We start from the raw sequence: 26,377 nt of genomic DNA, 5'->3' as shown, positions 1-26,377 counted from the left end.
TGCAGCTTCATAGGTGGGACTGAGATTTGTTTACAGCCCCAGACAGAAGGGACCCTTCTGCTCTGTGGGTGCTCTGTGGACCCACACCTCTAAGACAAACGAGCAAGGGGCAGATTTCTTGTACATGGTGGGGGTGAAAGCTGGTGCAGCCATTTTCTGTGTGCAGACACAGCACTGGAAATGCATTGACCTGTTGGTGCAACCCATGGGTCTCTGGAACAAGCAGGTGGAAGCCCTGCAGTGGAGCAAGTATAGGGGCTGTGTTTGGAACTGGGGATGGTGCTGACCTAGTAGTGTGAACTCATAGTGTGAACGTGCAGTCACTGAGGGCTAGGGGCACTAAAATGCAGGCTTCTAAGATGAGCTAATGTAGCTTGCACAACAGGCAAGTGCAGGGGCTGCATTTGGTGCTAGGGACTATGCAGACTCGATAGAGCTACGTGATCCAGGTGTGTGACCCAAAAGTCAGAACTGCACTGGTAGTTCTCAGGGCAGAGAATCTGGAGGACACCAGAGCAGTGCACTGACATTCCTACAGCTAAAGTGTGGACAAGGGCAGAGTAAACAAAGAGTACTTAAAGCATTCCAACCCTACCTACCATACACTGTACTTCAGAAATGGGTCGGGAAGCCTCTAATCCAACAAAGGGGGAACAGACTTGTCCCTTGTCAGGGGTATGACAACCATAGAATAAAATGGAGGCCCCACACAACCAAGGAAGACTCTAGTCACCACAATGCTGGCCACACCCCCAATCAAAGACATAACAGCCAATACACACAGAAGAAAGAAGTGGCAACCATCCATATTAGAAACAGATTCTAGAACAAAATAATTAGGGGTGCACAGTCTACACAGAAATGTACCCTCTTTTTTAAAAAATCCCTTAAGACCACAGTAGATAACTGATACTCCAAAATCCATTGTGCCAGAGAGATATAAGTAAAATGGAGAAGCAGAGAAACTACTCCCAATTAAAAGAACAAGGGAAATCACCTGAAAGAATGATCAATGAAATAGACCTCAGTAGTATACTAGATCATGACTTGAAAAAGGGAGTGATCAAAGCATTGAAGGAATTAAAAGAGATTATGAATACAGAGAATACTTTAAAAAGGAAACTGAAACTATAAAGAAGAGCCAATTTAAAACAGAAAATTTAATTGCTGAGATAAAAGCCAAGCTAAAGGCTCTCAAAACAGACTAGACAATGCAGAGGAATGAATAAGTGACTTAGAAGACAGGATAACAGAAGTCACCCAACCAGAACAGCAGACAAAAAAGCAAATAAAAATTAATGAAAGCAATATAAGGGACTTATGGGATAATATAAAGCATACCAACCTATGCATAATAAGGATCCCAGAAGGAGAAGAAAGAGCAAAGGGGATTGAAAAGGTATTTGAAAAAATCATGACTGAAAACTCCCCACACACAAAGAAAGAATCAGATAACCAAATACAGGAAACACAGAGGGTCCCAAACAAGAAGAAACCAAATAGGTTGGAGTCAAAGATGACAGAGTAGTAGGACGCTCGTGGCTCACCCTCTCACACAGATACACCAAGACTCAGTCAGATCTATGTACCCACTCAGCCAACCAGAACACCTGTGGAACTCCGACAGAACATCGTCCTCTTCAAAAGACAAAGACGCCAAAAATCTGGTAGGAGAAAGGAAAAAAAGAAGAAAAGGCAAAATAGTGCTGGACCAGTTTCACGGGGTGGGAGGGGCAAAGGAGGACTAGCGCTCCTTCGCTGGGTCTCCCCCCTCCAACAGAGCAGCCAGTGGGACGGAGGGGGAGCCTCCAAGGCTTGGATCTGTACAGAACAGATCTTGACCTACAGAACTAAGTTAAACAGGCACAGAGGGTCCCTGTGACACCCAGCCCAAGACCCAAGATGGCAGCTGGGGGCCGGGACAGGCTGCCCGAGCCTGGCGGAGGATGGGGACGGCTGCACTGAGGCAGTCCCAGGAGACTGCAGGGTGCTGCACAAAGTGGATGAGTGGGTGCACAGGGCAGAACAACCTGGGCCCTCCATAAAACTGCATGACTGATGTGCCTTGGGGGGAAGGGTGCATACCCACATCTCTGAAAACCCACAGGTTTTTGGCGAGGAGAGGCAGGGCTCAGGGGTGGCCGCCTTAACCTCCAGCGCTTGGCACCCAGGTGGGGGCGGGGGCGAAACCTGAATCCGCACCTGGGGGCTCGGCAGCCTCGGAGGCCAGACAGTGACTTGTTTGCAGCCCAAGTCAGATAGGATCCTTCCACCCTGGTGCCTTGAAAAGTTCGCGCCGCCGGGACAAACAAGGAGCTGAGTTTGGGCTCGGAGCAGGGACGGGGCTGTCCAGCGGTTTTCCCAGGGCCCACAAGCGGAGCGCTGACCTGGGGCGGAGTGCGCGGCTGCGTGGAGTGCATGGTTGGAGCACGCAGAGGCACAGAGCTGCGGAGTGATCGGCGGCAGGGGACGGCGGGTGGCCCCCGCCTTTCTGGTAGGACCCCTGTGCCAGGAGGAAGTGTGAACTGCTTGAGGACAGGCACTGGGAGCAGCACAGACGAGGGCACCAATGGAGGGCCGCTGGAAACAGCAAGCTGAGTTCGCGAAACAGGGCAAAGACAGACAGACTTCTCATTGAGAGCACACAGTCTCCAGGAGAACACCCCCTCCCCCCTATTTTAAATCTGTTTTTACCTGTTGTATTATCTAATACCTTTTTAATTTTTACTTTTTAAACAATTATATATCCTCCCAGGTTTAATCCCTTTTAAATTTTTCTTTAAAAATAATGTTATTATTATTTTTAAAAATCCAAGTCATGTCATTTTTATTTCTCTTGGTTTTGATCTCCTGTTATTGATTACACACAAGTTTCAAATATATTTTTTCTCTTTTCTCCTTTTTTAAAAGTTTTTAAGATATGTCTCAACCCAATTGCTATTCTGCTTCAACTCGCTATTCTATTATTAATTATACACTGTTTTCAAACCTTTCTTTCCTCCCCTTTTTCAAAATTCTCTCTTTATCATATAATTTTTAGTATGTTCTATTTTTTATCAGCATATTAATTTCTACTTTCTAAACAACTCTATATGCTTCTAGTTTTAATTCCTTTTTTAAATTTTTCTTTCTAAACAATTGTATATGCTTCTAGTTTTAATTCCTTTAAATTTTTTCTTTTAAAGTAGTTATTATTTTTTTAAAAATCTCCACTTGATTTCATTTTCAACTCTTTTGGATTTGATCTCCTGTTATTGATTATAAACAGGTTTCAAATATCATTTTTTGATTTTTTTCCTTCTTTTATAAAAAAGAAGTCTCAACTCAAATGATATTCTGATTCAAATTGCTCTTCTATAATTGATTATACACTGTATACAAACCTTTTTCTCCCTTCTTTTAAAATTCTCTTTCTCTCTCTCTCCTTTCTTTTAAAGTTTTATTCCTACATAGGCATTAGATAGAAAAATAAATAAACTCTTTAAGAACCACAATAGATAACTGATACTTCATAAGCCAAAGTGCCAGAGAGATATGAGCATGATGAAGAAGCAGAGGAATCATTTCCAATTAGTAGAACAAGAGAAATCCTCTGAAAGAATGATCAATGAAATAGACATTGATATCCTACTAGATCAAGATATCAAAAAAGGAGTGATCAAAGTACTGAAGGAACTAAAAGAGTTATTGTTTAGAGATGTAAAATACGTCAAAAATGAAATTGAAGCTATAAAGAAGAGCAAAGTAGAACTGGTAAATACATTTGCTGAGATGAAAACTGAACTAAAGGCTGTGCAAAGCAGACTAGATAAGCAGAGGAATGAAGTAGTAACCTAGAAGACAGGACAACAGAAATCACCCAATCAGAACAAGTGCAAGATAAGCAAATAAAAACAAATGAAAGCAACATAAGGGACCTATGGGATAATATAAAGTGTGTCAATCTTCACATAATAGGGGTCCCAGAAGGGGTAGAAAGATCAAAGGGGATTGAAAAGGTATTTGAAGGAATAATGACTAAAAACTTCCCAAACTTAGAGAAGTATTCAGATATCCAAGTACAGGAAGTTCAAAGGGTCCCAAACAGGAAGAACCCAAACAGAACCACACCAAGAGATATCATAATCAAGATGGCCAGAGTCAAGGATAAAGAAATGATCCTAAAGGCAGCAAGAGAAAAGCAAAGAGTGAGCGACAAGGGAACCCCCATAAGGCTCTCAGCTGATTTCTTTACACAAACACTACAGGCCATAAGGGAATGGCAAGATATATTCAAAGTCCTGAATGAAAAAAAGACCCAGCCTAGGATACTTTATCCAGCAAGGCTATCATTAGGATAGAAGGAGACATAAAGAATTTCACAGAGAAGAAAAAGCTACAAGAGTTTAGCAACACTAAACCCATGCTAAAAGAAATATTGAAAGTTATATTCTAAATAGAAAAGCAGCAGGATGCTACAGAAATGACAAACTCATAACTGGAAAGGTGATAACTCATGGATTACAAATAAAATAAACACGAAGTTTTAAAACAAGACATCTGAATCATTAAGGGTGGGAGAGGGAATAAATAAAATATAGAGTATTTTTCTTCCTTTCTTTTTAAATTTTTTTATTTTCGGTAGGATGGGTTAGAGATATAGTAATGGGCGAACAGACTTACACAAAAGGGTACCACAACCCAAAAATTTACAAGAGAGTCACAAAAACTAAATAAAATTCATGATAATACAAAGGAAAATTACCAAACAAAAGGAAGAAGAAAGGAACAAAGAAGAAACATCAAATCAAATGCAAAGATAAGTCGAAAATGTCAATAAACACACGTCTATCATTAAATACTGTAAATGTTAATGGACTAAATGCTTCAGTCAAAAGACATACAGTGGGCTGGTGGGAATGCAGTTTGGTACAGCCACTGTGGAAAACAGTATGGAGATTCCTCAAAAGACTAGGAATAGACTTCCCATATGACCCAGGAATCCTTCTCCTGGACATATATCCAGAAGGAACCCTACTTCAGGATGACACCTGCACCCCAATGTTCATAGAAGCACTATTTACAATAGCCAAGACATGGAGACAGTGTAAATGTCCATCAACAGATGACTGTATAAAGAAGTGGTGGTATATTTATACAATGGGATACTACTCAGCCATAAAAACCAACAACATAACACCATTTGCAGCAACATGGATGTTCCTGGAGAATGTCATTCTAAGTGAAGTAAGCCAGAAAGAGAAAGAAAAATACCATATGAGATCACTAATAAGAGGAATCTAAAAAATAATGAACAAAAACAAACAAAGCATAAATCCAAAACAGTAACAGACTCATAGACATAGAATACAAACTTGTGGTTGCCAAGGGGGCAGAGGGTAGGAAGGGATAGATGGGATTTCAAAATTGTAGAATAAATAAGCAAGATTATACTGTATAGCACAGGGACATATACACAAGATCTTATGGTAGCTCACAGAGAAAAAAATGTGACAATGAATATATATATGTTCATGTATAACTGAAAAATTGTGCTGTACACTGGAATTTGACACAACATTGTAAAATGATTATAAATCAATAAAAATGTTTTAAATAATTAATTAATTAATTAATAATAAATAAAATATAGTGTTACAGGGGAAACAGATAAAAAAAAGTAGGACACTATATAATGATTAAAGGATTAATACTAGATGAGGATATTACAGTCATTAACATATATGTACCCAATGTAAGAGCACCTAAATACATAAAACTAATACTAACAGATATAAAAGGAGAAGTCGATGGGAACACAATCATAGTAGGAGACTTTAACACCAAATTAACATCACTGGACAGATCTTCCAGACCAAAAATAAATAAGGCAATGGAGATACTAATGATACAATAGAACAGTTGGATTTGGTTGATATTTTTAGGACATTACATCCCCCTAAAATTGAAACAACCAAACAATCCAATCCAAATATGGACAGAAGACCTAAACAAGCAATTCTCCAAGGAAGAAATATGAATGATCAATAGGCACAAGAAAAAAATGCTCTATATCACTAATTATCAGAGAAATGCAAAACAAAACTACGATGAGGTATCACCTCACACCAGTCAGAATGGCCTTCATTCAAAAGTACACAAATAACAAATGCTGGAGAGGCTGTGTAGGAAAAGGAACCCTCCTACACTGCTGCTGGTAATGCAGGTTGGTGCAGCCACTGTGGAAAACAGTATGGAAATTCCTCAAATGACTAGGAATAAACTTATGATATAACCCAGTAATCCTGCTCTTGAGCATATATCCAGAATGAACCTTAATTCAAAAAGACACCTGCAGCCCAGTGTTTATAGCAGCACTATTTACAATAGCCAAGACTTGGAAACAGCCTAAATGTCCATCAAAAGATGATGGATGAAAAGATGTGGCATACTTCTGCAATGGAATGTTATTCATCCATAAAAAATGACAACATAACGTCATTTGCAGGAACATGGATGTCCCTGGAGAATGTCATTCTAAGTGAAGTAAACCAGAAAGAGAAAGAAAAATACTATATGAGATCACTCATATGTGAAATCTAAAAAAAAAAAAAAAAAAAAGAAGGAAAAGAAAAAAAGTAAAATGAACATAAATACAAAACAGAAAGAGACTCATAGAGATAGAAAACAAACTTGTGGTTGCCGGGGGGAGGGGGTGGGAAGGGATAGACTGGAAGTTGGAAATTTGTAGATACTGACCAGTATATACAGAATAGATAAACAAGGTTATACTATATAGCAATGGGAAATATATACAAGATCTTGTGTTAGCTCACAGTGAAAAAGAATGTGACAATGAATATGTATGTTCATGTATAACTGAAAATTTATGCTCTACACTGGAAACTGACACAATATTGTAAACTGTCTATAATTCAATAAAGTAAATTTTTTAAAAAAAGGATATTCTGCTACTTTGGGATATCTTTTGACTCTTGTTCATGGTTCAGATTTAGTCCAGGGAATCTAAGTAATTAAAGGTTTAGTCTGGATCTTCAGAATGCTTAATTTTAAAGGAACAGTTTCTGACAAGTTCAGAGGTAAAGGAAATGGCAAGAATTTCAGAGAAAATGGGAGTTCAGTCAGAAAAATAGTATAGAGTAATTGAGGGCATAGGGGAAGTATAGGCAGCACATAAGGGAAGGAGGAAGATGGTGATGGAGTCAGAGTCCAGCCACAAGGGAGACAAGAAGGTGCTAGAGGCTGAGCCTGAAAAAAATGAAGCCAAGGAAGAAGAGATTGGGGCTTTGTAAGCCATTTTTTATCTTTCTTTAATCATGTGTTTGCTTCAGTTAATCTTAAAAATCTTATTTTGCAGAGAGGCAATTTTAGGCTCCTGATAACATTTAGAAGCTTCAAAATATCAATCAAAATAAGTATATCACTCAGATATGGAAATTTTCGAACTATAGTAGTCCAATTCAATTTTAAGAAAATTGAGTTTCAAAAGTTTCTCATAATGGCTACTGATATTCTAGACTGCCTTTGGTCAGGTCAGGCCAGACCATTTAGTTTAAAATGCACATGAGGAAGAACAGTGGTTTTTACATATAAATTTGTCTGGAGACTCAGTAGGGCAGGCACCCTCAAAATATTTAGATACCTGAGATCTCATTTCTCAAAGGCTTTTTCTCTAGAGTAGAATAACAATTTTCAAACAGCTTACAGCGCAAACAGCTCAATTCACACAGCTTGCAAGCCAATACCTTTCAAATCTAAGGAAACAGCTTGGTCCCAGAGGAGCCAGGCCAAAGGATTTTTCAGCCAGCTTCTAGAGAACAACTCCCTGTTCCAAAGGAATGAGCTGATGGCTGAACCAACACAGTTTAAATGAAGCAGCCTCTGTTCCTGAAAGAATGGGCCAACAGCTTCTCAGCCAGTTTGAAACAGTTTGATCTCAAAGTCAGACAGAAGTGCAAAATTACTGCTTGCATACAGAACAAAGCAGAAAGAGTAAAACCTTAAAATAGATCCCAAATGAACTCTGGAAAGCTCAAACACAAAGAAGGCAGGAGCTTAGATCCAGGAGAAAGCTATACCATCAAACTCCAGGGTCAGAGAGAAAAGCAATGAGCACAATGGGTTAAATTTTTGAGTACGGCACCTATTTGCTCACCAGCACTGGAGACTTCAGGGGTCTTCTCTGGTCCCCATGTGGGTCACCAAAATGTTGGCCTAAAACAAATAGACTGCCAGTTCTTTCTCTAGCAAAGTGAGTTTATTCAGGATCAGCAGAGAATTGCGATTTGGGGTGTGCAACCATGGTGAGCCACATGCCAAGTCCTTGCATGGCAAGGGAAGAACACTTTTATAGAGATGAAAAGGAAGTTTAGGGAATCATAGTAAATAAAAAGTCCATGGCTTTTCATTGGCTGAGTCCTTACCAGGAAAGAAGAGAATCTTCTTTCTATCAGGCTGTGCTATTTATTGTCTAAGGGTGTGAGAGCTCCCGCTTCTGGTCTCTCAATTCTATCTAATTAAAGTTTCTGTTTATTATTTTTTACAGTGCAATAGTCTTCCAGTTAGTTTAACTGCTTCCAGTCTTACCAGTTCAATTAATACTTACAAACTGGCTTGTATTCTGATTTATTTTTAAAACGTTGCCTTGTCTTAGGTAACTCATCAAAACGTGTTTGAAAGATGTGCAGGTTTAAATATGTGAGTAAATCTTGTATTGATTTAAGAAACTCTTAACCATCATTTCACTATCATACCCTTGCTCAAGGAGTTAAAATGATTTCCTATGGCATCAAATTTTAAAACTACCTGGTTTTATCACTTCCTTCCCCATCATTCTCATTATTCCCTAATGAAGACACTCTGCAACCCCCCCAAAAAAAGTCAACTCACTCCTTTTTCCATTTTCCATCCATTTGCTCATCGTTTGAAAAGAACCATGGTCTTTGCCCCCAAGCCACTTGGTGACAAGACATTGCATGACTGTCCTCTAAAATTTCTTCTCCCCATTGGAAATATTTAGCTGGGCATATGGCTGCCTAGCTTATACTACTAGCTTTCCTGTGGTTAGGCTGGCTATATGACCAAATTCTTTCCAATGGAATATTGGCAGAAGTGGTATGTGCCATTTCAAGGACCTGCTCTTCCTTACTCTTTTCCACTTGGCACTGTGATAACTGAAGCAACTTTGAAGGCCATGTGCTGAGGACAGCAGTTCCACCATTAGCATGGATCCCTGAATGTCTCAGAGAGCAAAGCCCATGTTACCCTTATCTTACTACCAACATTCAGCTTGGAACTTCTGCACTGGACTGTTACATGAAAGAGAAATAAAACTTGTATTCATTTCAATGAAAACACCTCTCTTTGTTACAACTGTTTACACATATGGCAAGCATGCAGAAAGCTCCTGGGGGTAACATCACTTGACCCAATGGTTAGCCTGAGATTGACTCCTAACCTACTCACTCAACTTGTTTTTCCAAGATCTCACTAAATTCCAGGCTATTTTGTCTACTTAGGTTTTTTTTACCCTCTATTAGACAACTTATTTAGATTCCCTTCTCTGGCTTAAAGACCTAGGCTCCCCCTCGATCTTCAACTCAGTTTGCCCAACTTTCATCTTCATCTGACACTGTGGACAATCTACAACCATAGCAAACCCCTCATGCCCCTCAGAAGCCCCACAGAGAGACCATCTCCTTGCCTCAAGAAAGGAGAGAAAGGGAGAAAACGCAAACAACCCATCCAAAAATGGACAGAAGAAAAAAATTGGCAGAAGACCTAAACAAGCAATTCTCCAGTGAAGACACATGAATGGCCAATAGACACAAGAAAAAATGCTCAATATTGCTAATTATCAGAGAAATGCAAATCAAAACTACAATGAGGTATCATCTCACAGCAGTCAGGGTGGCGATCATTCAAATGTCCACAAACAAAGACATGGAAATAACCTAAATGTCCATCAATAGGTGACGGGATAAAGATGTTGTGGTATACTTATACAATGGAATACTACTCAGCCATACAAAATAATAAAATAATGTCATTTGCAGCAACATGGATGGACCTGGAGAATGTCATTCTAAGTGAAGTAAGCCAGAAGGAGAAAGAAAAATACCATATATCATTTATATGTGGAATCTAAAAAAAAAAAGACCAATGAACTTATTTAGAAAACAGAAACAGACTCACAGACATAGAAAATAAACTTATATTTACCAGGGGGGAGAAGGGAATGGGAAGGGATAAATTGGGAATTCGAGATTTTCAGATACTAACTAATATATAAAAAATAGGTAAACCAGTTTATACTGTATAGCACAGGGAACTATATCCAATATCTTGTAGTAATTTATGATGAAAGAGAATATGAAAACAAATATATGTGTGTTCTTTTATGACTGAATTATTGTGCTGTACACCAGAAATTGACACAACATTGTAAACTGACTATACTTCAATAAAAATATATTTTAAAAGAAAAGAGGAAAAGGGATTCAAATATTTAAAGCTTTGCAAATGTCATTATGCCATTAAGAATTCTAATCCTCTTTTTTCCATTCCTCTTCTCCATATCATATTCTTTCTTCCCTTCAAAATCTGATTTAAAATCCTTTCATAGGAATAATATACTTGTAAAGTGATATCAGTTAGATTACTCTCTTACTCCATGTATTATTTTGTATCTTGTAATATCATAACAACTTCTTTTTATTAAGGGAGGTGTTGTCTGAGATAGTATGGCTAATACCTCTCTTACTTCCTTCCAGTGTCTGTTTATACTTATTGATGTTGGAAGGAAAAAAAGGAATTTGTTTGTAACTGAGGAAAAGAGGGAGAATATGGGTCTCAGAAGAGATAGGGAGCCAGATTAAAGAGAAAAAGTGTGTGGTGTTTTTCTCAACCTTGTCCCTTGAACGTTTGAGTCTCAGGTGTTTTGGTGGGGAGACAAGAGTCATTTTGCTGAGCACAACACTATTTTGAAATACAGGTGACAAAGCCTGGCACAGAATTGGGGAAAGGTCTTTCTCTTCACTTCTGTATGGAACCTCACACTACCTTGGCATCCCAAGTAATGGTGATTTATAAGAACTGGCACAGACTTGGCTTCCACATAATGAGTGTCACCTTCAAGGCTTAACAATGAAGCTTCTTTCAGCAGCTTTGCAGGTAGCAGATGCTGCCAAATGGGAAGCAAAGCATGAGAGAAAAAACTATGTAGTGACTATCGCTGGAATATTAATTGTAAACACCACTGCCTCCCTTTCTGCACAAAACCCTGCATTTTGGAGACTCCCACTGAAGTTGCAAGGGAGGTTGGAGGTCCCATGTTAGCAAGTGGGTGTGGGAACAAAAAGTTTGGGGTATTGATGTTAATAGACTGTGTATGTATCCACAGGCTGGTGAGGCCTAGAGGTATTTGAGATAACACTATATATGTAAAGCCCCTTGTATGTGCTTTGTAAATGTTCTTAGCTTTTTTTGTAAGTGTGCATAGAGTCTCAACCTAAGTTCCTTGAGAACAGAGATTATGTATTTTATCTCTATAAATATTTTTGCTCTCTGAGGCATTAAAACTATGTATTCAGCCCTTAAAAGTTCCTTCCCTTCAGTTTCATGCCATCTCCTTCCCTTGCCAGACATCTACTGATGTACAGACATTGTTTTCTACCAGCCTCAATCCCCAAGCCTTCACTACCTTAAGTACTCAAGAAAGACAACTTTACTCAAAGACAAATGCTTTGCTAGTTTTTAAAAAAACTGGCATTTTTCTTGTAATGCATGTATTTATTGAGTCACAAAGTATGAAAGTATGACTGCTTGCTTGCTTTCATATCCAATAATTGATACACTCCACAATACATTCTACAATATATCTATATCATTTAATATGTTTCATATTTTGACTTTCAGCATGACTTAAATGCTCTTTACAATGGTCTCATTCATATTATAACAAACACTTTGTCTTACCAAAACGGGGATACATACAGCACTCTCACCAGAGAAGACTTGTGCTTCAAACACCTACAACATTAATATTAATTAATTAATATTAATTAATTATTAAGCACAAATTCAAGGGCATGAAGTAACTGGCTGTTTAGGAGTTAATTTTCTTTTCCCCCCTCCTTTTGAAAATGCACAATGCCTACATTTCAACACATTTCCTTATTTTGGTACAGTCTGTACTTAAAATATCAGCTACATATGCTATGATTATAGAGTCTTTCTGTTTCTTTTTCTTATATTAATGATAATTACCAGCCAAGAAATAAACCATGACATTATAAGTCTGATGCTAAACAAAATTCCTGTCTGTGTATTCAGCTGCCAACTCTTGATAACTAAATGAGAAGTATAGAACTTCTATTTACTCACATTCATCACCAAACCAAAGGTTAATAAAATGTAGATATAAAATATGTGTTGGCTTCACTTTTACTTTATACCAAAGTAAAATAAACAAAAAACACAAAAAGAAATCTACCACCAAGTTGCTTATAATCTATAATGAAACTGTAGGCAACTTTCAAACAATAAACGGATTGATGCACAGACCAACTATAACATAAATGCTTGCTTTCAGAATTCATTGTACAATTGTCATTCTTCTCTCCTCTCCTTTCATTTCATGTTGTTTTGCAGTGTGTAATTTTGTCGCCCATGGTTTTACCTCATGTTATTTCACTTTTTACTGTTTCATGTCCAGTTTCTTCTTTTCTTCTGTTTTCATGTTTTTTTCATTTCTTGTCACATCAGGTTATGTTGTTTCATCACATATGGTGCAATTTACATGTTAGTTTATTGCATTTTTTGTAATTGAGTTCAGAAGAGCTATAAAATATGTTTTTATCCTGATCTCTTTGATACTCTTCCTGCGCTTTCTGCAGTTTGCAACCCTTTAGTCTCCACTTGTGGAAACAGTATGTTACCAATGAGAAAATAATTATTAGCACTATTATCAAAGCCATTGTGGAGGAGAGGGTAGCCTCCAGTTGAGTGACTTCAGCCTGTATGGTTGCATTCAGCTTAACATTCTCATTGTCCTAAGAAGTCCAGAAGGCAGGCATGAATCCTAAGTTGAAGGGTGATCTCATTAGAAGAAAAGCCAAGATAAAACTGTTCCCCCTCATAACTCCCTTGCTTAAGGAAGGCTGGGTTCTCACTTTAGGAAAATGTCAGCAATCTCTACTAGGCAGCCTCAGGAGCTGGGTTTGAAGAGAGTAGAGTCAACTTTCCATTAATACTGGGCTACTGAAGCTAATTTAAAGTTTTAAAACCCCAGTAGGACTGAAGTATACACAAGCTACAAATAGTACATTGAATGGTTGGGGCAGGGTTTAATTCAAGAGTGATATAGCAAAACTTCATAACCTTTCTCTTTGATGGTACTACTCACATTCTTGGGCAACAAGCACTTTCCTTGATGTGTTTTTTAAAAAGAAATTAAGCATTTTCTAAAGTTGTATAAAATTGGGAACCTGAAAAAATAACTTAGGACAAAACAGCATGAATTTGGTAAGCATTTTTAACTCTAGTTAAAAGACAACATTATCTGAAAGCTAAGGTAAAACAGTCATTCTGGAAACACACCATGTAACCTGTGGCATATGATGACACAATACTATTTTCAACCTCCATTACATAGTTCCCTTGATTGGCTGGTTTCAGTGCAAGAACATTGATAATGGAGTTAATCTAGAAGAATAAAAAATTTTAAGATAACTTATGCTTAGAAAATAATTTATACTTTTCAAAAGACTTGACTATATAACTACCATCTATCCTTAACCCCAAAACTGCTCTGTGGCTCTATTTGAATTTTGGGCATTCTGAATGGTAGCCTTTGTGAAGGGAATACTTACATTTACCATAATTGTAATTAATTTACTAAATACCTAGCCTAGCCCTCCTTACAATTGGGAACTGAGTATCTAATTACTAATTAACTGTGATGTTAAGCACTTTCCAATGTTAAGAAACTCCTGTTTACTATAAATTGGCATACTATTATTATTGAAAGAAGTAAATAAACTCCTCTCCCTAATCTGAGGTTCTATGTCCCCACAATATGTTAAATTCCAAGAGAGTTAAATGCAGGATTTTACAAAAGCTTCAGGGCAAGAAGTATGGTGCATCTTGATAAAAAGAAAGGATACAGATTTAGGGGTGTATACCTGAGAAATAAGACAGTGATATAAAATTATGAAAATGTAAACAAATTATAGTCAATGATCGAAGTCCATGAGGTTGTAAACATTATGTTCTTCTGCTCAAAATGCAAGACACAGTACAGAAGCGTTGTAGAAAGATCCTCCCATCAATCACTCCAAGATTTAGCTCAGAATAATCCCGATTTTGAACAACTATTTTGGTGGGTACCATTTGAAAAATGCAGCTTCTGATAGTCCCTTGATGTGTTTGTGGAAATTTTGAATCACATTTAAAACTTTCAACTTGCAACTAGGAAGATGGGAAACATGTTTTGCATGTTCTAAGTGATACATTGCCTGCAACAGAGAATGTAATACCAAGTTCCATTGCCAGTTAGTCATGGATTAATGATCCAGCATGAGGTTCTTGTCTGGATCAGAGAGTTGCTTTTGAACTAGCCTTGGAAATCAAGGGAAGTAGCATGCTTTGGCAAACTCCTTTTCAAAGAACCTTTAAAACTGTCCCCACTCAACTATCCACCCAGCCTCTCAGCTTTACCCTCCAAAACTGAAATATTACTAATGTAATTGAGTAGCCCACAGAAAGGAAATAAACCTGGAGTTCCTTCTCTTATCCTTGCCACTATCAAATCACATGAATGAACAATTATATGCATCAGAAAGGGCTTTCACAATTAACCATACAAATCATTCACTAAAAGTACAGATTTGTTTCTGAACAACAGAAGACACATAAAATGAACCCTTAAATAAGCCAATTAGTGATTCTTGTTAAGTATATATAATGCCATGTCCCATTTCCTCTGTTTAGTCTAGTTTAAGCCCTAAGGAGAAATTCAGAGGTACAGAGAATTGAGGTGGGAAGATGTCGGAGGGCCTAGATGGAATCATTCCTATGTCAATTCTAGGTATTTATTCCTTGATTTAAAGTGAATTCAACAAAGATGCATCAAACTAAAGTGTGTTGTGTGTGCGTGTGTGTGTGTGTGTGTGTGTATTGTGTACAGAGGGGAGGGATTTGGCTACAGATTCAATACACATAAGGCCTCCAAACTCCTTGTCTCACTAGGCTGCCTCAGGTGCATTCGTGAAAGTCTAATCCCATGTGTTGGTGTCACATGTTCAAGTATTATTAGCTTGTTCTTTTCTCATTCCTGAAACCCAGCATCTGAAGAGTTCCCAGAAACTTAGAAAAAACAACTCAGAGAAATCACTTACCACTGCCTCTGAGGATCTACTGTGGTCTTCTTTCCCTCCTCTCATATTCCTCTCTGACTCTTCCCCAAGGTAAAATGTATCCCATACTGTTTATGGATTTTACTTCAGTAGATTTGCAAAAAAACAGAACATAGAAATAGAAATTGAGACTCCATGGCCTAAAACTTTCTCTTTTATATACATTTGTGAGAGTAGTTGGTGGTGGTTGTATGTTTGTGTTTTAATTTTACTTTAGCTAGGTAATAATGAAAACTGTCTTCTACCTAATCTGTGTCTAAAAAGTTTTTTGACTGTTTCCATGTCTTGGCTATTGTAAATAATGCTGCTATGAACATTGGGGTACAGGTGTCATCTTGAAGTAGGATTCCTTCTGGATATAAGCCCAGGAGTGGGATTCCTGGGTCATATGGTAAGTCTATTCCTAGTCTTTTGAGGAATCTCCATACTGTTTTCCACAGTGGCTGTAACAAACTACAGCCTAAATGTCCATCAACAGATGACTGGATAAAGATGTGGTATATTTATACAATGGAATACTACTCAGCCATAAAAACCAACAACATAATGCCATTTGCAGCAACATGGATGCTCCTGGAGAATGTCATTCTAAGTGAAGTAAGCCAGAAAGAGAAAGAAAAATACCATATGAGATCGCTCATATGTGGAATCTTAAAAAAAAAAGAAAAAAAACAAACAAAGCATAAATACAGAACAGAAATAGACTCATAAACATAGAATACAGTCTTGTGGTTGCCAAGGGGGTGGGGGGTGGGAAGAGATAGACTGGGATTTCAAAATTGTGGAATAGATAAACAAGATTATACTGTATAGCACAGGGAAATATATACAAGATCTTGTGGTAGCTCACAGAGAAAGGAATGTGACAATGAATATATATATGTTCATGTATAATTGAAAAATTGTGCTCTACACTGGAATTTGACACAACATTGTAAAATGATTATAAATCAATAAAAAATGTTTTAAAAAAGTTTTTTGAATGAAGATGTTATTAAAACAAAAACAAAATAACACCACTGACCTTAAAGCATCCTAGCACTAAAGCACTAAGTCTCCAGGCAAGTTTTATAGAGTTGTAGTTCCTAGGCTAACTTTAAGGTACCTCACTGCTGTTTGAAGCTGTTCTGCTAAGGAGGGTCAAGGCATCAACACACTAGCCACTTTCCTAGTCTAATGCTGAGTTCATCTCCACTTAGAGACACTGTAAAGGAAAATTGGACAGCCAGGGTTCAAAAACACATATTGAAGATCACTGTCACATCTTTATTCCCCTACAACAACCTGTAAAAATATCTCTCTGCCTGAATCTAGATATATTTCTTTAGCAGATTACTCCTACCGTCCCCATCTCCAATCAGGGTTGTTGGTTGGTGTATATTGAGTTCAATTTTAATCTGTCTAGGGGAAGGAGAATCAAGTGAAAAAGTAATAAATTAAGTGACGTAAAGAGAAGTGATGGCTGATCCTTAAGCTCTACCATAAAATTTAGGTTCTGACTGTACCAAGAGTTGTCAGTTCATAAGTGTGTGTGTGTGTGTGTGTGTGTGTGTGTGTGTGTGTGTGTGTGTGTGTGTGTGTTATGAACACTGAGCCCTGCAGCTTCTGGCTAAACTAAACACCACTTTATACAGAAGAAGAAATTGAAAGGGCAAGTGGCTCAATCACTATAATGGTTGCCTCTCTATCACACCAGACCACCCCACTGAGGATTGTTTCTTCTTTGAATCCTATCTCAGGTCCTGCAAAGGGCTGGAGTCCTGATAGTTACTTGTTGATGAGAACTGGAGGTGGTGGATAATGTGAGAGGGAAATTATTACCACTTGTAAGTCACGGTAGGTGAAAATGTATTGCTAGCAGGGGTAGAAAAAGACAGTTGCTTTCAAGATAGTAGCATTAACCTGTCCTTGCTCTGTGAAGGCAAGGGACCACAGTTTAGGATTCAAAAGGACGGAAGAGCTTATGCCCTTCCCTGGTTCCACTCTTCCCCAGGGTATACTGGACATCTGGTGCATAAGGCCCTCAGGGTGCTTTCCTCCCCTTCCTGACTTCCATCCTCTACCACTTCAAGTGGTTCGTTCAGCTGCCACTGTTGTCAGAGGAAACTACCAGAAAGGATTTGGAATGACTGGGAACCATCCTATGCCTAGGCCAGTATGTGTGCCCTCTCTGCCCAACCTAACCCGGCCTTTTTCCTCCCTCCTCCACTCCTTCCTTAATATGAGATGAAACCTGTGTGTCTCAAAAGCACTCTCAGGTTTAAGCTGGGGGATTATCACCTCTGGGCTTCAGGTAGGTGAGCCTCCTGCTTGCCCACCCCTTTTCCAGGTGGGGCGTGGTCTCTCAGCTGTTACCTCAAGGACAGTGTTGGGGGGTCCTTGTGAATTAAGAGTGGAAGCTTGGGGTTTCAGATCGCTTCCTTGGCACGGGTTGGATGCCTGAGAATTCCCGGCTGTATGCCCCCCAGCTCCTCACCCCCACACACACACACACACGCACACACAGCTCTTTCCTCCCTGACTGTTCACACTGTCTTTCCCCCCTCCCCCTCCCTTTCCTGGAGTGATCCCAGATTAGGCGCATCTTGGGGAGGTGGTGGCCAGGACAGAGCCTAGGCATTCTGGAGAGCCAAATCTAGCAAGTTGGGATCTCACTGCCACAGCTAGGACAAATGAATATGAACTGAATGCTGGCCCAAAAGGAAGGAGGCAGCCGCCCAGGGAAGGGTGGACCTGTGGACCCCAGCTGTGTCCACAGCCCAGCTGCATGGGCAGGCATGTGCCACAGGGGTGAACGCCCCACCTCCACCCTCACATATCCCATTCCCATTCTGGAAGAGGCCTCCACCCCTACCTCACGGGCTCTGTCAGTGCGCCTCAATTCCACAGCCCTCTTGCACAAGTAAGTGCGCCATGAGTTCCGCCATTGTCTCTCGTGAACCCTCGGCTGCATTACTAGCAAGAACAGGCAAGAATCTGAGCCTGGTTTTTTCAAATGAGGAAACTCAGGTTTGGAGAGGTTAAGAAAGCCTTCTTGCTAAAGGTTGAGGCTGGGTTGGGGAGCAACCCGAGGCTTCTGTACTCCCAGTCCAGAGTACTTTTCCCATCTGGAGTCCAACATCGCCTCCCAAAAGCCTTGCATGCTCAGCAGATCCCACAGGCACAAACAGAATCCATCCTTACAAGAGTTTTCTCACACTTGGAGTTATTTCTCTCCTTTGACTCCCCATCCTCCCAGCCCAGCTCGGTTCGCCATTGCCAAGGCCCCACCACCCACCCACCTTTTCATCAGAAGAGTGAGCAAGCCCCCTACCTGTGCGGTTCATGTACTCGGCACCGGGCTGGGCTCTGGATGATGCCCGTGTTTCGAGGGTTTAGGGTCGTGTGTGGAGAAGAGCCAGCAGGGTACTGCTGCAGCTACAGACGGTCACTCTTGGTGCAGTCTCCCTCAACAAATGAACGCAGCCTAGAACTGTTCAACTTTATTTAGGGGAATGTGGTCACGTGGACGCACCCACGAACAGAGAAACGTGGCAAATGAAATCATGTCACCACATCTCAATCACCTCTGCTTGTCCCTCCCTCCTTACTACTGCTAGTCCACAAGCCACGCACCAGCTTCAAGTTGGGGAGTGGGAGGAGGAGATTTATTATAGGATTTTCCCCTTAGGAAGTGAAGAGACAAGCTGAGATGCAGGCAAGAACAAGTTGCCCAGCTCTGGGCTCTGGAGAGGTGCACCCCATCTGAGTGTACCTTAACCACAGGAGCTCTGGTTTTATTCATCATTTTGTCCTGGTGCCTAGGACAGCACAGAGGAGGTACTAGGTAAATAATGGTTGGATTGGAGGAAATTTACAGCAGAGGTGTCCTCTAGCTGGGAGCTCTGGGCCATTTCCCTTGTGATTCTTTGAGCCTATCACCAGCATCTTTGCTATCATGTACTTCTCTTCTACTCCAATCTTAACACAAACCACACACACCCAGAGATGTCTGTCCCCTTCTTGTTCCTCTTAGCATTGTCCAGTTCCTGAGGGATTCTGTGTTGGGATGCTGAAATAAGCAGGCTCAGGTGGAATGTGGCACCAGGGAAGCTCTTCACAGCCCTGAAAGTATTCTCTGCCCTCCTCTTTTTCCATCAGGCTAAGGACTGAGACAGAGACAGACCATCAAAATAAGAGCAGACCTAGGGTTTGAGGTCTAACTGTTTCAGATTACATAGGAACAACACACAGCTCAGACCAGAAGCCTCATTTCCTTCATTTTCTCACCTACTCAACAGAGTTCACTAATGCGTAAATTGTAAGGAGGTTTCTAACTTCATTGTCTCTAAGTAAAACAAACGATTGCCCCTGCAAAGATGCAAAGACAAGCCCCTAATTTAAAGAGACAGCTTTAGTTGATGAGCTTTCTCAATATAAAAGGGGAAAAGACCTTCTTGTCAAAGAGCTTCCTATTCTTTGATGGTACATTATGAACTGTGAGAAAGCAACACTTTCTCTTTGTGTAATTGAGATGCTAAAGACTTGGAAGAGTAAGAAATTCCAAGTGTAATTCCATTCATTTGTCTACTGCTTATAAGGTCCAGCTGATGAAGGTGCAGATATATATAAACATTCCAAAGATCATTTGATTTCATACATTTATAAACCATAATCCTTTATCTGGAAGCCACCTTGGGGCCATGTCACTTATACACTTTCAAACTTAAATTTTCTGAGGCCACTGGAGACCCTCAGTTTTGAAAAGACTTCTATGGAGAGTGATTCTGAAGTCTCCTAAGACACTAATGCAATATTTAATGAACTTCATTTTTGTAAAAATTATTGCTGTGTCATAGTTACTGAATGTACCTGGCAAAGTTGGTTCACATAGCTGCTGCAATAGCCACAGGCAATGAACAGTGATGTAAAGAGACATAGACAGAGTCAGAAGACCCTGAGTTCTATCTAAATATAGTCCTACCAATAAAAACCATGACTTTGACCATCATGAAGTGATTTCGAAGAGATTAGACAGGAAGCAATAAAAAGTGAAATAATATGAGTTAAAACCATGGGCAACAAAATGACACACTGAAAAACAACGTGAAGTTAAAGGAGAGGAGAGGAGAATGACAATTGTACAATGAATTCTGAAAGCAAGCATTCATGTTATAGTTGATATGTGCATCAATCCATTCATTGTTTGAAATTTGCCTACAGATTTATTATAGGTTATAAGCAACTTGGTGGTAGATTTCTTTTTTTTTTAATTTTACTCTGGTATAAAGTAAAAGTGAAGCCAACACATATTTTACATCTACATTTTATTAACCTTTCATTTGGTGATGGATGTGAGTAAACAGAAGTTCTATATCGCTCATTTAGTCATCAAGAGTGGGCAGCTGAATACACAGACAGGAACTCTGTTTAGCATCAGGCTTATAATGTCATGGTTTATTTCTTGGCTGGCAATATTTATCATGAAGATAAGAAAAAGAAAAATACTCTATAATCATAGCATATGTAGCTGATATTTTAAGTACAGACTGTAACAAAATAAGGAAATATGTTGAAATGTAGGCATTGCATGTTTTTTAAAAGGGATAAAAAGAAAACCAAATCCCAAACAGCCAATTACCCCATGTTTCTTAAAGGCATTGACACCCAAGCTGAAACTTGATAAGGAGTTAGCCAGGGAAAGGGAAAGGGGAAAAGCATTTCAGGCAGAGTAAATGACTTGATATGTCTCCTATATTCCACTTAATCTATAGGCTGGCTCTTAATCAATCTCTGTCTCTCTTTCTGTCTTTGTCTCTTTTCTTCCCTCCGCACTACCTTGTAATTTATTTGTTGATGAAACCAGGTGTTTTGCCCTGTACCGTTCCCTACAGCCTGGATCTTGTATTCTCATGATAAGTTTAACATGTTCCTCTGTCCTCTGCATTTCCTATAAATTTGTAGTTAAATTTAGAAGCTTGATTAGATTCAGGTTCAACTTTATGGTGGTATGTACTTTCATCAAGTGGCACCCAATATATAGTCATCTTTCTTTCTATGATGTTAGCTACCACTGATGATGAATGCCTAGATCAATTAGCTTATTAGGGCATGCAAAATTATTTTATTCAAGTTTTATCATTCCTTCTTCATTTGTTAGGTGGCAAACTTCTATAAATAAAACTTTTCTCATCCAATATTTAATTACCAATGGTATAACTCATTTAGGAAAAGCAGGATAAATGCTTGATTCTTCCTTTTAATTTGCCACATTTAATTTAAACATTTGATTTCTCTAATTCATTGAAGCTATGATCTTTATTATTCACTCTTTGTCCAGTGAGAGCCTCTTCACATTGGCTCCTGAGCCCTTTTGACACTGTAGTAGTCATTGATAATTTCCTTACTATAGCATATGATATTTCAGGTACATTTTATAAATTTCCAGCCTCAGACTTGGAGTCATCCATTTCTCCAATGAGTCTCTCTTCCTTTTCATGGAAAATGATAGTTCAAGACCCCAAGAGAGTCTATAGCTTTAATGCAATCCTTATCACAATACCAATGACATTTTTCACAGACCTAGAAAAATAATTTCAAACTTTGTATGGAAACACAAAAGACCACTGAATAGCCACAACAATCTTGAGAAAGAACAGAGCTGGAGGAATCATACTCCCTGACTTTAGACTATGCTACAAAACTACAGAAATCAAAACAGTATGATACTGGCACAAAAGCAGACAAATAGATCAATGAAACAGAATAGAGAGAACAGAAATAAACCCATATGCTAAAGAGGCAAGAGTGTACAATGGAGAAAATACAGTATCTTCAATAAGTGTTGCTGGGAAAACTGGATAGCTACATGTAAAAGAGTGAAATTAGAACATTCTCTAACACCATATACAAAAATAAACTCAAAATTTATAAAAGACCTAACTGTAGGGTGGAAACCATAAAACTCCTAGAGGAAAACATAGGCAGAACACTCTGACATAAATTGTAGCAATATTTTTTTGGATCTGTCTCCTAAGGCAAAGGAAATAAAAGCAAAAATAAACAAATGGGGCCTAGTTAAACTTAAAAGCTTTGCATAGCAAAAGAAACCATCCATAAGACAAAAACACAATATATTGAATGGGAGAAAATATTTGCTAAAGATATGACTGATAATGGGTTACTAGCCAACATATATATACAGCTCATAGAATGCAATATCAAAGAAACAAACAACCCTATTAAAAGGTAGAAGAACTGAACAGATTTTTTTCCCAAGAAGACATGCAGATGGCCAACAGGCATGTAAAAAGATGCTCAACATCACTAATCATCAGGGAAATGCAAATTAAAACTACAGTGAGATATCATCTCACACCTGTCAGTCAAAAAAATACAAATAACAAATGTTGAGGATGTAGAGGAAAGGGAACACTGTTGGTGGGAATGTAAATTGGTGCAACCACTGTGGAAAACAGTATGGAGATTTTTCAAAAACCTAAAAATAGGACTACCATATGACCCAGCAATCCCACACCTAGGTATATATTCAAAAAAAAAAAAAAAGCACGAATTTGAAAAGATACATACACCCCAATGTTCATAACAGCTTTATTTACAATTGCCTAGATAGGGAAGCAACTTAAGTGTCCATTAACAAATGAATGGATAAAGAAGATTTGGTATGTTTGTGTATTTATACACACACACACACACACACACACACACACACACACACACACAACAGAATACTACACAGCTCTAAAAAAGAATGAAATTTTGCCATTTGCAACAACATGGATTGACTTGGAGGGTGTTGTGCTAGGTGAAATAAGCAGAGAGAAAAAGACAAATACTGTATGATATCACCTATATGTAGAATCTAAAATATACAACAAGTTAGTGAATATAACCAAAAAAAAAAATCGACTCAGAACAAACTAGTGTGGAGAAGGAATTGGGGAGGGGCAAGATAGGGGTAGGCAATTAAGAGGTACACATTATCATAATAAACTACAAGGATATATTGTACAACACAGGGACTATAACTAATGTTTTATAATTACTCTAAATGCAGTATAAACTTTAACTTTAAAAATTGTGAATCACTGTATTGTACAACTGTAATTTATGTAATACTGTATAACAACTATACTTCAATAATAAAAAAGAAAAGACCACAACTTGGGTGCAAACAATGCTCACTACTACTGGATAGATCATGGTTTCTGATAGTTTGCCATTATTGCAGTTCTATCTGATTTTTGGGTATATCTCAGCAGGGATTTAGAGTCAAATTACTTTCTGGTGAAGTCACTTGGAATAATTTTGTTCTGTAGGTTTTATTGCCAAATTCAATGCACATTTAGATTCTTATGATTATTTTATTTTAAACTTTCAGATTTTATTTTAAAATTTTTACATTTAATTTTGAATTATGATTATACAAAATTTTTACATAATCCAAATTCAAATCTACAAAAAAAAACTACCCTCAATCCCTGTACCCTCCACCCTATTCTCCCCTTCCATGTATTAGCACTCTTTTTTAAGATGTTATGAGCCATTCTGTTATTAAGTTAAAAAATATAAACATCTATACATATGCTTATCTTATATCTTGTATCTTAATATATTATGATACATATCTATGTATAATACATAAAATATGTTATATATAACATATTCTATAACATATAATTAAAGCATAATAATACATTATTTGTTATATATATTATACATCTATATTTATATTCATGTTCCCTTGTTCTGAGATAAATGGTAGCATACTAGATGCAATATACTGCACCTTTTTTTTCTACTGAGCAGTATACATTGACAACCACTTCATGGTAGCATGTAAGAATGCCCCTCATGTTTTTGTTTTATTTTGTTTTGTTTGACATCTGATAATACCGTGTTGCATGGATGTGATTTTAGATTTTCCCCAATATATTAGTTGAACAAGAGTATCTCAGTATGACTTTACTTTGCATTCACCTTTTTTGTGAATGAACAATGTTGAGCTAGATGCAGTCTTTTTTCTTTTAAACTGTTGATGTCTCTAGCCTATTTTTCTGTAAGATTGTATTTCTTTTTGGTTTTGGAGTTTCTATTTTTTAATATTTTTTATTGATTTATAATCATTTTACAATGATGTGTCAAATTCCAGTGTAGAGCACAATTTTTCAGTTATATATGAACATATATATATTCATTTCCACAATTTTTTTCTCTGTGAGCTACCATAAGAACTTGTATGTATTTCCCTGTGCTATACAGTATAATGTTGTTTATTTTTTCTACATTTTGAAATTCACTCTATCCCTTGACACCCCCGCACACCCTTGGCAAACACAAGTTTGTATTCTATGTCTAAGAGTCTGTTTCTGTTTTGTATTTGTGTTTTGTTTGTTTGTTTGTTTTTCTAGATTCCACTTATGAGTGATCATATATGGTATTTTTCTTTTTCTGGCTTACTTCACTTAACAATGACATTCTCGAGGAACATCCATGTTGCTGCAAATGGCATTATGTTGTCAGGTTTTATGGATGAATAGTATTCCATTGTATAAATACACCACTTCTTCTTTATCCAGTCATCTGTTGATGGACACTTAGGCTGTTTCCATGTCTTGGCTATTGGAAATAGTGCTGCTATGAACATTGGGGTGCACATGCCATTTTGAAGAAGGGTTCCTTCTGGATATATGCCCAGGAGCAGGATTCCTGGGTCATGTGGTAAGTCTATTCCTAGTCTTTTGAGGAATCTCCATACTGTTTTCCACAGTGACTGTACCAAACTGTATTCCCACCACAGTGTAGGAGGGTTCCCTTTTACCAACAGCCTCTCCAGTGTTTCTCATTCTGACTGGTGTGAGGTGATACCTCACTGGAGTTTGATTTGCATTTCTCTGATAATTAGAGATATTGAGCATTTTTCATGTGCCTATTGATCATTTGCACGTCTTCCTTGGAGAATTGCTTGTTTAGGTCTTATGCCCATTTTTGGATTGGGTTGTTTGTTTTATTCTTATTAAGTCATATGAGCTGCTTATATATTCTGGAGGTCAAGCCTTTGTCAGTTTCATTTGCAAAAATTTTCTTCCAATCCATAGATTGTCTTTTTGTTTCACTAATGGTTTCCTTTTCTGTGCAGAAGCTTGTAAGTTTCATTAGGTCCCATTTGTTTATTCTTCTTTTTATGCTATTGTTTGGATACACATCCCTAGGGGAGCATTTTTCAGATGTATCTCTGATAATGTTTGGCCTATACTTTCTTCTAGGACATTTATTGTATCATGTCTTATGTTTAAGTCATTGATTCATTTTGAGTTTATTTTTGTCCATTGTGTAAGGGAGTGTTGTAGCTTCATTGATTTACATGTTTCTATCCAGTTTTCCCAAAACCATTTGTTGAAAAGACTGTCTTTATTTCATTGTATATTCTTTCCTCCTATGTTGAAGATTAGTTGACCAAAATTTTGTGGGTTCATTTCTGGGATCTCTATTCTGTCCATTGGTCCATATGTCTGTTTATGTACCAATACCATACTCTTTTGGTTACTGTAGCTCTATAGTATTGTCTGAAGTCTGGGAGAGTTATTCCTCCAGCCTCTTTCTTTCTCTTCAGTAATGCTTTGGCAATTCTAGGTCTTTGATGGTTCCATATAAATTTTATTATGATTTGTTCTAGTTCTGTGAAATATGTCCTTGATAATTTGATAGGGATTGCATTATATCTGCAGATTGACTTGAGCAGTGTGACCATTTTGACAATATTGATTCTTTCAGTCCAAGAGCATGGTATATCTTTCCATTTTTTAAAGTCCTCTTTAATTTCCTTCATCAATGGTTTATAGTTTTCTGTGTATAATTCTTTCTCTGCCTTGGTTAGATTTATTCCTAGGTATTTTATTACTTTGGGTGCTATTTTAAAGGGGATTGTTTCTTTGCTTTACTTTTCTGTTGATTCATCATTA

The sequence above is a fragment of the Camelus dromedarius genome, chromosome X (genome assembly GCF_036321535.1).
Source record: "Camelus dromedarius isolate mCamDro1 chromosome X, mCamDro1.pat, whole genome shotgun sequence".
Classification (NCBI taxonomy): domain Eukaryota; kingdom Metazoa; phylum Chordata; class Mammalia; order Artiodactyla; family Camelidae; genus Camelus; species Camelus dromedarius.
The sequence above is the reverse complement of the archived record's forward strand: the minus strand, read 5'-3'. Positions refer to the sequence as shown.